The sequence below is a fragment of the Chelonia mydas genome, chromosome 8, assembly GCF_015237465.2.
Source record: "Chelonia mydas isolate rCheMyd1 chromosome 8, rCheMyd1.pri.v2, whole genome shotgun sequence".
Taxonomy (NCBI): Eukaryota; Metazoa; Chordata; order Testudines; family Cheloniidae; genus Chelonia; species Chelonia mydas.
This window is the reverse complement of record NC_057854.1, coordinates 70,516,011-70,529,448: the sequence shown is the minus strand read 5'-3', so window position 1 is coordinate 70,529,448 and position 13,438 is coordinate 70,516,011. Positions and strand designations below refer to the sequence as shown.

General features: G+C 39.3%; 1 protein-coding gene across 7 annotated transcripts in view; it reads right to left on the bottom strand.

Annotated features, from left to right (window-relative positions):
- The window catches only part of DPYD (dihydropyrimidine dehydrogenase), a 558,093-nt gene that overhangs the window by 479,957 nt on the left and 64,698 nt on the right, over positions 1-13,438 (bottom strand). Inside the window, exon 2 of one of the 7 annotated variants that reach the window (XM_043553085.1) lies at positions 8,376-8,468. The exons of the other annotated variants lie outside the window; for them this stretch is intronic. The gene's annotated coding sequence lies outside the window, so the exon portion shown is untranslated. The remainder of the gene's footprint in view (positions 1-8,375; positions 8,469-13,438) is intronic. 7 annotated transcript variants of the gene reach the window in all.

Below are 13,438 nucleotides of genomic sequence, written 5' to 3'. Positions count from 1 at the left end.
CAACCCATGTGGACAGCAATATCCGTGAACATGAAAATTTGGGGCATACTGTATAATCAGCCTCCTTAAAAACATTTATTACACTCAGACAGTGGGCTTCTGAGGATAATTTTATAATGAATATGGAGTGTGTATTTCCCTATTGATCTGCTTACTGATATATAAAATGTTAGCACTGATAATCACTTGTTATTCTGGAAAATCTCTAAATTATTTAATCAGTAGAAAACTTTAGAAATAACTGCCTTGTGTTTTATAAACCCGAAGCAAATTTATAAAAGGAATTTAAACTGTAATATATTGCTGCAAGGATAATTATTAAGGGAAAACACAGCTGACATTTTCTGATTTATGCACACAATCAGAGATGGAGTCCAAGGACTGTGACATAATTATCTTCATGCTAACAATTTTTGTAAATCTCTTGACAGAATTTTAGCTAATTTTAAAATGCCTTCTGAAGATTAGCACTTAAAATTGTTGGGGAAAATAGCACAATTTATTAGCAAGGGTATAATTGTAAACCTTCCAAATACTCATTGTGAATATCATTTAGACAGTAACTCCTGCTTTAGCAGCTGGTATATAAGACTCCAGTTTATGGAATCTTGAAACAACAGAGAGTGGAATCTAATTAAACAGGATTACATGCCAAACAAAAATTATTAAAAACAGACTAATAGACAATTGTTATGAATTTAGACGTCTATGCCAACTTCTTTCAACTCGAACTTATGTAACTGTTAAAGCAAAAGCTTTGTTCCTATAAAACCTAGACACTCTTAGCTTACTTTTTCCTCTTTTTTTTTTTTTTTTTGACCTGGAACAGATTGCCTTTCTACTCTGAAACACCAAAAAAAGCTAAATGGTGCCATTGATCTCCTTTCACAGATTAAGCACCCATCTGCTATTGGATAAAATGATTAAAACATATATTTTTCATTTATTGTAGTGTTGCTGCTATGATTCATTAAAATTATAGAGTTGTTATATTTCTAAATAGGAAAACCCCTAGAAACTTTGCTATAGTAACATAAATTAGATCACATAGATGCCATTTGCTAAAGAGTAACCTAGCATCCATTTGACTTACCTATGGAATATGCTCTTTTTTAAAAAAAACGTGTTTGATACATATTGTAAAACTGTACATTCTGCATAATAAAGACCTACTAAATTCCTCCCAATTTGCTATGACTCCTCTGGTACGTTCTCAAGGGGTTCTTATTCCAAAGCAGGGAGTAGAGGCTGCTTAAAACGATACATGATCAGCTGTTCACTAAGAAAAGAAATCAAATTTTTATTTTTTTTAATGTACATATTCCTATTATCTTGAGAAAGACCATCTTGAGCTCTTGGGTGTTTACATAACATTTGACACTACATCATTCATAATATATGAACATTTGTTATAAAGCAATCTTTACATTACTTTATACAGTCACCCTGGCCAAATGGGTTCTTTAAATGATTTTGAACATTCTACAGGAGCCATCTATATACAACTGTGTTTATCAATACCTCAACAATAGCAGATACCCTTCCAATAGAAAAGGGGCCTTAAGTTTTTGTAATCAATAAAAGTCAATACAAGAAAATATGTTAACTAGGATCCTGGGTGGTAATCAATGCCTCATTAGCCTAACAGCATTACCTTGTTCACTCAGTATTCCAGAAAAATATTCTCTTTAATGTACTGTGGCATTGTACATATATGAAAATGCACCATATAACTCATTCTTAATGTCTTCCACATAAACATGTGGTCCCCGAAAGCCAGAGTATTTTTGTAAGAGTGGTATTGACAGGAGAATGCTTTCCTGAGAGAGCTGTTTTGGAACTCTACAGAAATTTTAGAAATGTTTTTAATAATATGTTAACTGTCATCAGTGCTGCCAGTGTAACTGGAAATTTCTAATGGGGGGGAAAGCACTTCAAATTTTACTTTCTCAATTTAAAAAACAACAACAGAATTCCTTAAACCTAAAAGGCAATTAATGTAAATTAATTAAATTTTTTAAAAAATAAAGCACCACACTATAATTTCCACTGTAACGAAAGCTGTGAAAACCCTTCTAATTTCAGTTGAGACAGCATTCTGCTAACTTTTCTGTCAGTGTAGTCCATGTGCAAATTTCAAATGGTAAATTCATAAAGCTGTTCACATTCACACAAATGCAGAGTATCATGCTTCCATTCAAACTGTTGCCAGGGCAAATGCAGACACCATGTGCTTCAGCTGGGGAACAACATATCTGATAATATTGATACAGAGAAGAGGAGAAAGACACGTCTGAAAGAAGCAGTGGGACAAAGCACACAGCATAACTAACACAGAGTAGTAAACCAGAGAACCCAAGAGGGAAGAACAAAAACCTGTAGAAAATGTGGCAAGACAGCAAAGACATTGCTGAAAACAACATCCAGCAAAAGAAGCAGACAAGACAAGAAATGCCACTAAACAGAATGCCTACTGGCCTGCAGCCTCAGAGGTGGAGAAGCTTTATCTGAGCAAACAGGGGAAAGAAAATCCTTTAGCTCCCCTCAAGGATTGAATCCCCCTGATTTTCCTCCTTTCCTCATGGCATTCAACTTCTTTCTGGGCTAGAGGAGTGGAGTCCTTGGCCAGTTCACCGGATAGAAGGATGCAGCAGTAATGCAATATCTCCTGTGCTAGTGAAGGGAAGTTTTAATCTCTTTCCCCTTTCCAAGGTGCCAATTTATAACTGGGAACAACAGCTCAACCTTCCTTCTTCGGGAATTAAAATACAACCAGATTTTTAGGCCTTGCTGTGAGCATTTTCCGAGTCATTGATTTTTGCTAATCAATGCTTTTATGCTAGAATTTAATCCTCACGGTCAGATTGGCCTGGGCAAGGAGAGGGTTTTCACCTCCCTCTGAGCAGCCAGGGACCCAGTGGGTAGGTTAGGTTGTAAAATGCATAAAGTTGCAATTTGGCAGGTGCCCAGTTGAATTAATTATTCAGCAATAGTCCAGTTCTCTGATGAACCAGAATCGGAAGTGAATTAGGAGATGGCATCTCCTAAACAAGGTGGTGAATGAGGTTGGGGCTCCCAAATGTCTGCTGCAGCAGGGTGGCCAAGCCCTTTAACCCGTACTCTCCAAACTCTCAAATGAGGGGAGGACAGTGGGTCCCAGCAACGGTGCTGGAACCAGTTTAAAGATTTATAGGGGGTAGGACTGAGAACAGCCCTCTCCCAGGTGGTATAAATTACTGGTGGAAGATTTCCTGGTGTCTTGTCTTTCTTCCTGAAGTGTCTGAGACAGTAACATGCAGGTTACCAAGCACAGGGGAAGCAATGCAACTGGGGAGGTCACCAAGCACATGGTGACCTCCATGTAGGTAACATGGTAACATGCAGGTCACCAAGCACAGTGGAAGCAATGCAATTTCTGATGATGCCATACCCTTAGGGGATATTATCCTCAACAGAATGGACAGTTACAAGCTTCAACCAAGAGCAAGAGAAAGATCTCCCTCCAAGAAGTCCCTCGATTTATTAACTCCTCCATACAACACATCCAAGCACCCTTTAGGTACTGAAAGACTCAGAACTCTAGGAGTTTAACTCCACTCATTTGACTGCAAACTCCTAACCGCTGCATGTGAATAAAGGATCCTACCGTTGTTGATGTGAAGCCAAAGCTTTATTGAATGTGACTGCACAGACTCACTGTGCAAATCAAAGATTAAATAGAATTATTTTACAGCACCCACCCACTCAAGTGCAGGAGAAGAAAAGCAAACTCACACAGTGTAACATAAAATATCACCCTGTATAAACTCAGCTATAATTTGTGCACCTAACGGCTAACTCATTTGTGTACTCTCCCGTAATCATCCCTTGGAAACAAACAAATGACTAAAAATGAATGAATTACTGCACAAAAACAAATGAGGGGGTCCAATTTGGAAAAGGGCCTGGAAGGGAAGTTAGAGGGCCAACAATGGTTGTTCTAAACACACGCGTGAAAGGGAAACAACAATGCTTTAGAGGGCTTTTGAAAAGTGGGGAGGGATGAAATTAGATAGAGCTTAGTGTGATGCTAGGTCCACACCACAGAACTCAACACAACAAAAGCAAGATCACCTGCTGACTTCAGGTACATCAGTGGAATCCTTAAACAGTGGGTGAGCCCAAATACTCGTCAGAACACGGCTCAAGGAGGAAGCTCTGACCAACACTCTTAAGGTCTTTAAAACCTAGAAGCGCTAATTTAAAGTCAATCTGCCACTTCGTAACAAGCCAATGCAAAGCACACTGGAATATTATGACTGTGATAGTTCAAATCAGCAAGTGGTCAGGGTGCTGCATACGATGAAGCAAGCCTACCGAGACAACTATAGAGGCAGAATTACAATAGACTGCTTTAAAGAGGGGCCTCCAAGGACAGCAGCAGGGGTTGATTTGAGAACAGCATGGAAAACAGGTGAGAATGCAGAGGGACAGGGCCTCTGCCCAGATCGTTTTGTAGGATCCATGAATTCTGAGTTCTAAATACCCTTCCCATTGTGCAGGAGGGGAGAGCAAACCTTGCCCCTACCCCCTTTACCCCAATGGAACAATCATGAGAGAACTCTGCAAGAACCACCGCCCTCCCTCGAATATATGACGCAGTAACTGGTAAAGAAGGCAAGGTGCCCCTCATTTGGGAACAGGGCACTACGCATTTCAGTCCAACACTCAAAGAAAATTCAGATATCTGGAAAATTCTCCTTGTACAAATGAAAACCATCAATCATGTGAGGCAACATATGACATAACAATACTGAGGCACTTCCCGCTAACTGGGGGAAGGGCAGAGAAAGCAGACTGTGGATTGACTTGTATCCTGGAATACTACACAAGCTGAGTGCAGTCTTGTGGAACACAACAGAAGACTTTGAGAGCAATGAAACAAATTTCCCCCTGTGATATTTGAGGATCCTTACTGTAGTAGAAAGTGATAGCCTGAGATATGAGGCCTGGTGTAAGGCCGTAGCCTGAACTTAAGTCAGGCCATGCTGATATAAAGCAAAGTTGTCAAGAGTCAAGCTATGAGTAAAAGTGAGGCCCTTTTACAAAACATACCTACTTGCAGAACTTGGCGAGAACAGAGCTGGTGTTGCACAAACACAAGCACTCCTAGGGACTAAGTAGTCACATAAACACATTCCAGAAGGGTAGTGCCAGAACGCCCCAATACAGGGTTATGGTGTAAACGCACTCATCAGAGATGATGCAAAGACACACTGACCCCTCTTTAAGATAAGGTCAGGATGACAGGGTGATGAATAGAGAGGTTTTGATCAAACCAACAGGTACAAGGTAAAGGGTGGTAACTAACCACGTCATAGGGGCAATACATAACTGTTTTTATCAGTGTATAAAAGAGGGGTTTCAGAGGGAGTGTCTTTGTCTAGCCAGGGGAATGGAAAGTCCCACCATTCACTGGGCTGAGTCCATTGCAATGGACATACATGTCTTAGTATCCTCATAGAGTCTGCCGGGTGTTATTACCATGCTTCATTGACAATAAACCTGACCGAATGCCTTCGCTACAGAAACCGAGTCTGTGGTCTTTGGGGCAATATGATTGGAGCCTGCTGTACAGGCTATCTGGCCAGAGCCACTGCAGCACACAGAGAGAACACACACACAGCCAACAACTAATGACACTTACCACAGGTCAGGCCAAATATAAAATAAAAATAAGACTGTTTTCAAAGGAATTACTTAAAAGTAATAAGTGAACTTGGAAACTGCCTGCCATAGTCAAAGGCACAAGCACTAGGACTATGAGAAAATATTTTTCTCCAGATTTTTCCAGTGCAACTGAAATGCAGCTTCTCTACCCCCAAAATCAGATGAAGTCAGCTTTTGCCCAATGACGGTGACTCTCTATCACACAGGATAGGCTCAAACAGTCAGAAAAACAAAACTACCATGCAACTTGCTCCTACTGGCTGTAAGAGTAACTTGGACCAACTGAAAAAGACTGCAGTCAGTGAAGGCCACTCCCTATGTGAGGATGCTGTGGTAAACTACCACTTGCATTTTATACCAGATTTTGCCACCACTGCCATTCCTCCCAGGAAACTGAAGGAGGAAGGTTGTGACTGTCTGTGCGCTGAAGCTTGTGAAAAAGCTATAGGCTCCATAAACAGATGTCAGAAAAATGCTACCCAGCTCTCATATTTTGATTCATATAATAGAATCATAGATATAAGATCCCTTCCGGCTCTACAAGTGCCTGCAGTACTTAGGGCAGGACCAAGTAAACCTAGACCATCCCTCACAGGTGTCTGTCCAATCTCCAATTAAGGGGATTCCACATCCTCCCTTGGAAGTCTATTCCAGAGTTTAAATGTCCTGATAGTTAGAAAGTTTTTCCTAATCTCTAACCTAAATCTCCCTTGCTGCAGATTAATCCCATTACTTCTTGTCCTACCTTCAGTGGACATGGAGAACTGAACACCATCCTCTTTATAACAGACCTTAACACACATAAGACAACTTATCAGATCCCCCACTCAGTCTGCATTTCTCAAAACTAAATGTGCCCAGATTTTTTAATCTTTCCTCATATGCTGGATTTTCTAAACCTATCATCATTTTTGTTGCTCTCCTCTGGATTCTCTCCAATTTATCCACATTTTTCATAAAGTGTGGTGCCCAGAACTGGACACAGTACTCCAGAGAGGCCTCAACCAGTGCCAAGTAGGTCTCATATACGACACTCCTGTTAATGCACTAATGATATTAGCTTTTTTTTTTTTTTTTTTTTTTGCAACTGTGTCTCATTGCTGATTCATTCAATTTGTGATCCACTATAATCCCCAGATCTTTTTGAGCTATACTCCCACATAGCCAGGTATTCCCTCTTTTGTAGTTGAGCATTTGCACCTGTCTTGGTTGAATTTCTTCTCGTTGATTTCAGACCAATTCTCTCATTTTTCAAGGTTATTTTGAATTTTAATCCTGTCCTCCAAAGTGCCTGCAACTTTTTCCAGTTTGGTATCATCTGCAAATTTTATAAGCAAATTCTCCATTCCATTATCCAAGTCATTAATGAAAATATAGAATAATACCTGACCAGGACAGACCCCTGTGCGACGCCACTAAATATTCTAACCCAGTTTGTCAGCAAACCACTGATAATTATTTTTAAAGTACAGTCTTTCAACCAGTTGTGTACTCCCTAATAGTAATTTCATCTAGACCACATTTCCCTAGTTTGCTTATGAGAACATCATGTGGGACTGTGTCAAAAGCCTTACTAAAATCAAGATATATCATGTCTACCGCTTCCTTCTTACCCACTAAGTCAGTAACCTCATCGAAAAAGGAAATTAAGTTAGTCTGGCATGATAGGTTCTCAACAAATCCATGCTGGCTATTCCTTGTAACCCTATCATTCTCAAGGTGCTTACAAATTGATTTTTTAATAATTTGTTCCAATATTTTTCCACATTTGAATTGATGTAATTTTGGATTACAAATTACCGTACTATCTGGGAAATGGAACAGAATCCAGCAGATTGCATCTCCCAGGATCTATTCAAATAGACAGATTTAAAAATAAATATGACAAGATCACCATACAAATAATATAATTTATTTCTGTGTACTGCACCTCTCATACTTGAGGACGATGAAAAAGACATTTGCATCAGAATCCATATTTTTTGCTGTAATAAAGTGTTTACATATTACTGAATGACAGAAGACTTCATTCTCTCATTCAATAACACCAGATGAGACAGAAGAATGTCACAGATGTAAAACGCAAATGATGTTTTTCAGTGCCATCATGCCTTGATCCTTTTATGTATTTTAGGCTTTCCTTGTGCTCGCTCTGACGTCAGCCAGAAACATTACAGCATATGTTGGAGTGAGTCCACAATTCACATACTTAGGGGACAAATCAAAGTCTAGATTCTTAACCAATTTCCATCTTCCATGAGATGAGGAGACAGTCCCTTTGAGATTTTCAAAGCATCCTAGGGGATTTAGATAGCTCTTCCATTAATTTCTCTCTAAAACAGCTAGTCTAGGAACAAGTTGCTGCCATTTTTGCAGAAGCATCTTGAAAATAAACTGCACAATGTAAGAGGACTATAGCTATATATGTTTTTATACCATATTCATGACTGTAGTATCTGAGATCTTGTTGTAGCATACCACTCCAAATGTGCAGTAAATCAAGAACCTCTTTGTCCCTATGGTATCAGGAAAAGACCAGAAAGAACATGAAATTAGAATGCAGCTACAAGAAAAAATAAGAAAAGCTGGCACAGGGAAAAAGGAAAGTCACATGCTCATACAACATACATGATATACAATACACTTTTTCCTCTTACTAAACATACCTTGCTCCTGTTAATCCTTTTTCAGAAGATCAGAGACATAGGTTATTTTTATGGCTGTGCTACTTATAAAATCTTCACCATCTGATCTGTCACCTAATTATAAATAATTAAGAATGTATTTCAGTCAAAATTAAATGAGAAAAAAGAAAATCATTTTCAATAAGCATAATGTTCTTTGTATAAGAAACTATGGCTCTCTAATAATTCTTAACATTTTTCCAGCACAAATCCTGAGAAAAAGAGTCACACTTATTTCTCTTTCTTCATGAGAAGCAACTTAAAAATAAGAATTTTACAGTGTAGCACAAAGAACAGAGAGGAAAGGTGGTTGGGGCATTGGCCTGGGATGTGGGAGACCCAGGTTCAATTCCCTGCATCACCACAGACTTCCCACATGATCTTTGGCAAGTCATTTAGCTTATTTGTGCCTCGGTTCCCCTTTTGTAAAACAGGGATGATAATGCATCGGGTGATCAGACAGCAAGTGTGAAAAATCAGGACGGGGGGTGGGAGGAAATATGAGCCTATATAATAAAAAGACCCAAAACTCAGGACTGTCCCTTTAAAATCAGGACATCTTGTCACCCTAATAATGTATGGTGATAATACCTCACAAAAGTCCCAAAGAGGAGACTGGGTATCGCTGGGATAAAACGACAGCCACTGAAATGTCATGAAATGATGCTCCTCTGACGAAAATGGTCACGGGAATCACACACAGAGCAAAAAACAAGATTTTATATAGTGACTATCATAATCAAGGTAGCCAAAGCTCTTAACACATTACATGATACTGCCAGTAATAGTAGTAGGTAAACACAGCTTTGACAATGCTTTCTCCTTACACAGCCTTGACCATTAGAAACCACCACAAAAGACCTCAATTTCGTGTGCCAGCTGATGGACAAGGACATCTAGCAATGCAATACCTTGATTTTGGCAATCATGATTGCTTGCTAGCTTTGTTTTCCTATTTACTGCCTGATTGGCATGGTCTTCACTCCCACTGGGAGCATCCATGGTCTTGTCCTGAAGATCCTTCCTCTCCAACACAATCATGCTTTGGAGCCCCATGAATATTGCCTTCCCCATGAATGCACTGTCTTTGAAACCTTTTTAAACTGCTGTATAAAAGTCCAGAAGGGGTGCTATTGAGCAATAGGAGGCACGCCAGCTACTCTCCACAGCAACTGCCAGGCAAGCAAGGAAATCTAAGGTTCATATTTTCAAAAAGAGACACTGGAAGTGTGGCTCCTAAATATGAATTTAGGCAACTAAATAAGTGGCCAGTGTCCTGTACAGCAAGACCTCTAGGAAGTGTACAGATACCATATTGCCTGTACACTCTCCATGTAGATTTTGGTTTCCTGTGACACTTTCAGCAAGGGAACAGAAAGAAAGAAACCCAGGAGAGGGTAGCTGCAGGGTGCAGCTACATGAAGCAGTAGGAACTTTTGTTTACCTCATTTCTGTATATAGTTTCTGATCGTAACAAATGGTCAATCTTGAAACCAGCCTGCTAGTCAGTAAGATATTACAGCCAGATCTTCAGAAGTGCTGAGAATCCAGCCGTTCTGATGGACCCCAAAGGGAGCCACAGGGTGCTCAGCATTTTGAAATCCAGACCACTCTCTAATCTGTTTTTTTCTGTCAAATTTCCTGTGTAACAAAATGCTGCATGTGATGTGCCTCTGAAGTTCCAAAATAGATTTGTATGGTATTGGAATGTATTATCTGAGAAATAGGATATGACCTTGTAATTAAAGAACCCTAATGGATATGCACAAGGATCTGAGTTAAGGTCACATATTAAATCCTACCTTGTAACATTTTCCCAAACTGAAGAGTTGAAAGATCTGATCTTGCAAACACTTACATATGTGCTTAACTGTAAGTAGAAGAGCAGTCCCATTCTCTTCAATGGGATCATAAGCATGTTTGTAGTATCTGTGCCTAATTTTGTACTCTTAATACATTCATGTACTTTTTGTACTTAAAGCCAATATTATTTAAATAGTACAATGCATATTAATGTTTAGATTTGTGTCCCATTGACTTAGATGCCTTAGTCCCATCGTCTTATGCTCCTGAATCACTCAGGTAGTTTTGAATTTTATCCTAAAATCTCTAACACTGAATAGTTCTGAATAAACCTGAAACTCTTATTGTATCCTTTTGTAGCAAACACTGGATCCATTAGCCATTCCCCAACTCCCAAAAGGTGTTACCATTGTTGCAAAGGCCTAAGCAGAGTGATAGGAAGAAGTGGAGCAATCAGAGATACCAGTCATTTGCTTAAGACAATTTCTGCTTTTTCCTCTGCAAGCCCTTTTCATCTGTAAGTTTCTAATTCCTTTTCTTATATAACAATGTCCCCCATTCCCTTGAGTTTACTTCATTTGCGTTTTCCATTTCAAATTTTTCTTCAGTAGTGCCCTATCTTTTCTTTTTTCATTTTATTGCTTGGGGTTTTATCCTCTTGTTCTCTTTCCCCTTGTTTGTTTTTCTTTCTTTCTTTCTTTCTTTCTCCTTTATTCTTCGCTAATTATTTCATGTCTCCTGGTTCTTTCCATTTTATAAATGTGTTGTGACTTTTTATTTAGTTTGTTATTGCATTCCTTTATTCTGCTTCTGCAGCTTTCTGATTTCTATGTGCTTGCCTAACTATTACCCAAATGGCTCCAAGCAGGACATTCTCAAATTGAAGAATAAATAAATTAAAAGAAAAATACTATCTGTGGTAGTGTTGTGTTGCCTAGCAACAGTGTGAGCCTCTCCACATCTTTTCTAGCGCCCTGGTGGTAAGGATGCTTTTCAGACTTATTGCTACAAACATATGCAAGATCTCATTCACACTGTTTGGCTGTTCACTGACAAATGCACAGGAAGATATAAAAGACAAAATGGTAAACTCTACAAAGTGAGCATCAGGAACTAGGCGTCCCAACTAGCATAACAGATCATAATAAGCTCTTTGGCGCAGGATCCCCTGCCTTGTTACATGGTCTATAAAACACAAGGTAACTACATTATTTAAATAAAATTAAAATATTTCTTCTTTTGCAATTCAAGCACTTATGAGTTACTAAAAAAAAATCTCCACGGACAACTGGGTTTACATATATAGGTATAAATAGTCAATTAAACATTCAAAATAAGCTTTCTTTTTCTTTCAAACTTTCTAAAAAGCTTTAATCTACATAAAGGCAAAGAGCACTCTCCAATTTCTATAAAATGGAAAAAAGTACAAAGCAGCTTTGTGAAGCCTTGAAAGCATAATGGGATTATCAAAGAAATTGTGTTTGCTCCTAAAGCATTTGAACAAAATCCTGAGAGATACTTATCATCTGCAATTCCCACTGACTTCAGATGCAAGTAGAAGTAGAAGATTCAGTAACCCCCCCAATTTAAAAAATAGACCAGTTTACTAACGTTATGTTTACACTACAGCCTATGTCAGTATAATTTATGTCACATAGGGGTGTGAATGACCCCGAGTGACATAAATTACACCGACATAAGCACTTGTGTGTGCAGCGCTACGTCAGCAGGAGAGCCTCTCCCACCCAACATAGCTTCTGCCGTTGGAGGTGGTGTTATCATCACAGGTGTTCATGCCGCTGAAGCGCTGTACATGTCGACGTGCCCTTAGAAAAGTTCATTGGTACCAACAGCACTCACGTAGCTCTGCAATAGACGAATATCTGATTTTAGAGGTTGATTTATCATGATCTGCTAGAGAGTTAGAAATGTATGTTTGACCTCATATTTTTCAAACAATATAAGGCATTTGATTCCAGCTCAAGAGAACAGATGCTAAACTCACATCAGACATGCTCCCCTCTCTGGCAACAACGATGGAATCCTTGAAGAAGACAATGGCAGCCTTGCCTGAAGAAAGGAATTTTCATGCTCTTTGGATGGGAATGAATGTGCCTGTATGGCCATAGGAGGCAAATACTTTTAAGAAATCTGGAGTTAAGGAAAAAATATAACAAGGGTAAGGCCTGGCCTACACTAGCAAATTATGTCAGTTTAACTACGTCACCCAGGGTGTGAAAAATCCCCTGCGCAGATAGCGCTGGGTTGGCAGAAGAATTCTTCCGTCAATCTAGCTACTGCCTCTTGGGGAAGTGGATTACCTATGCCGATGGGAGGGCCCCTCACGTGGGCATAGGTAGTGTCTACACTAAAGCACTACAATGGTGCAGCTGTGCCACTGTAGCATTTCAAGCATAGACTAGCTGTAAGAATCACTGAAAGAAAGGAGAACTATATAATACAGCTAGAGAAAACTTTTGTAAGGAACTCCTGCAGAGAGGGAAAGGTGCTCACCCACATGCACCAACCTCAAGTCCCCTGAAAATAGCATTATTGCTACAGATATTTTTATTGGAAGGTGGGGGGGGTACAGGGCTAAGTCGGCAGCAAAGGAATGTGATGTTTCTGTCACAGAGTATCAGTGGAAGGAGAAAGGTATGTGCAACATAATCTTTAAGAAACCACTTGACAACAGTAACATATTACTAAATGAGGAATATCTTTTCCTGGACCAACTTCTGTTGGTGAAAGAGACAAGATTTTGAGCTACACTGAGCTCTTCTTCAGGTCTGGGAAAGGTACTCAGGAGTGTCACAACTAAACACAAGGTGCAACAGATTGTTTAGCATAAGTAGTTAACACATATTCTGCAACCATTCAAGGTGAAGTGGCCAATTAACACTGATCCACTCATAGGACAAAAAAGGGAGGTTAGTGGGTTACTGATTGTTGTAATAATAAAGGCACGGGATTCATGGTTTAAGACCACAATTTTTAGTATCTTGCAAAGTTATAAATTTAAGATCCCAGGCTCATCTTTTGAAGGGGTTGTGCAGGCTTCTTTGAGGATGCAGATTGAGAAGTCAGGTATGGAATGATTATTTTGTGAAAAGCATTTGCCATGGGTGATAGGGTATTTTTATCTTTTATCATTTTTCTATGTAAGTTCATTTTAGAGCATAGTGATTGTCTAGTTTCACCCACACAGTTGTTACTGGGGCATTTACTGCACTGGATGAGGC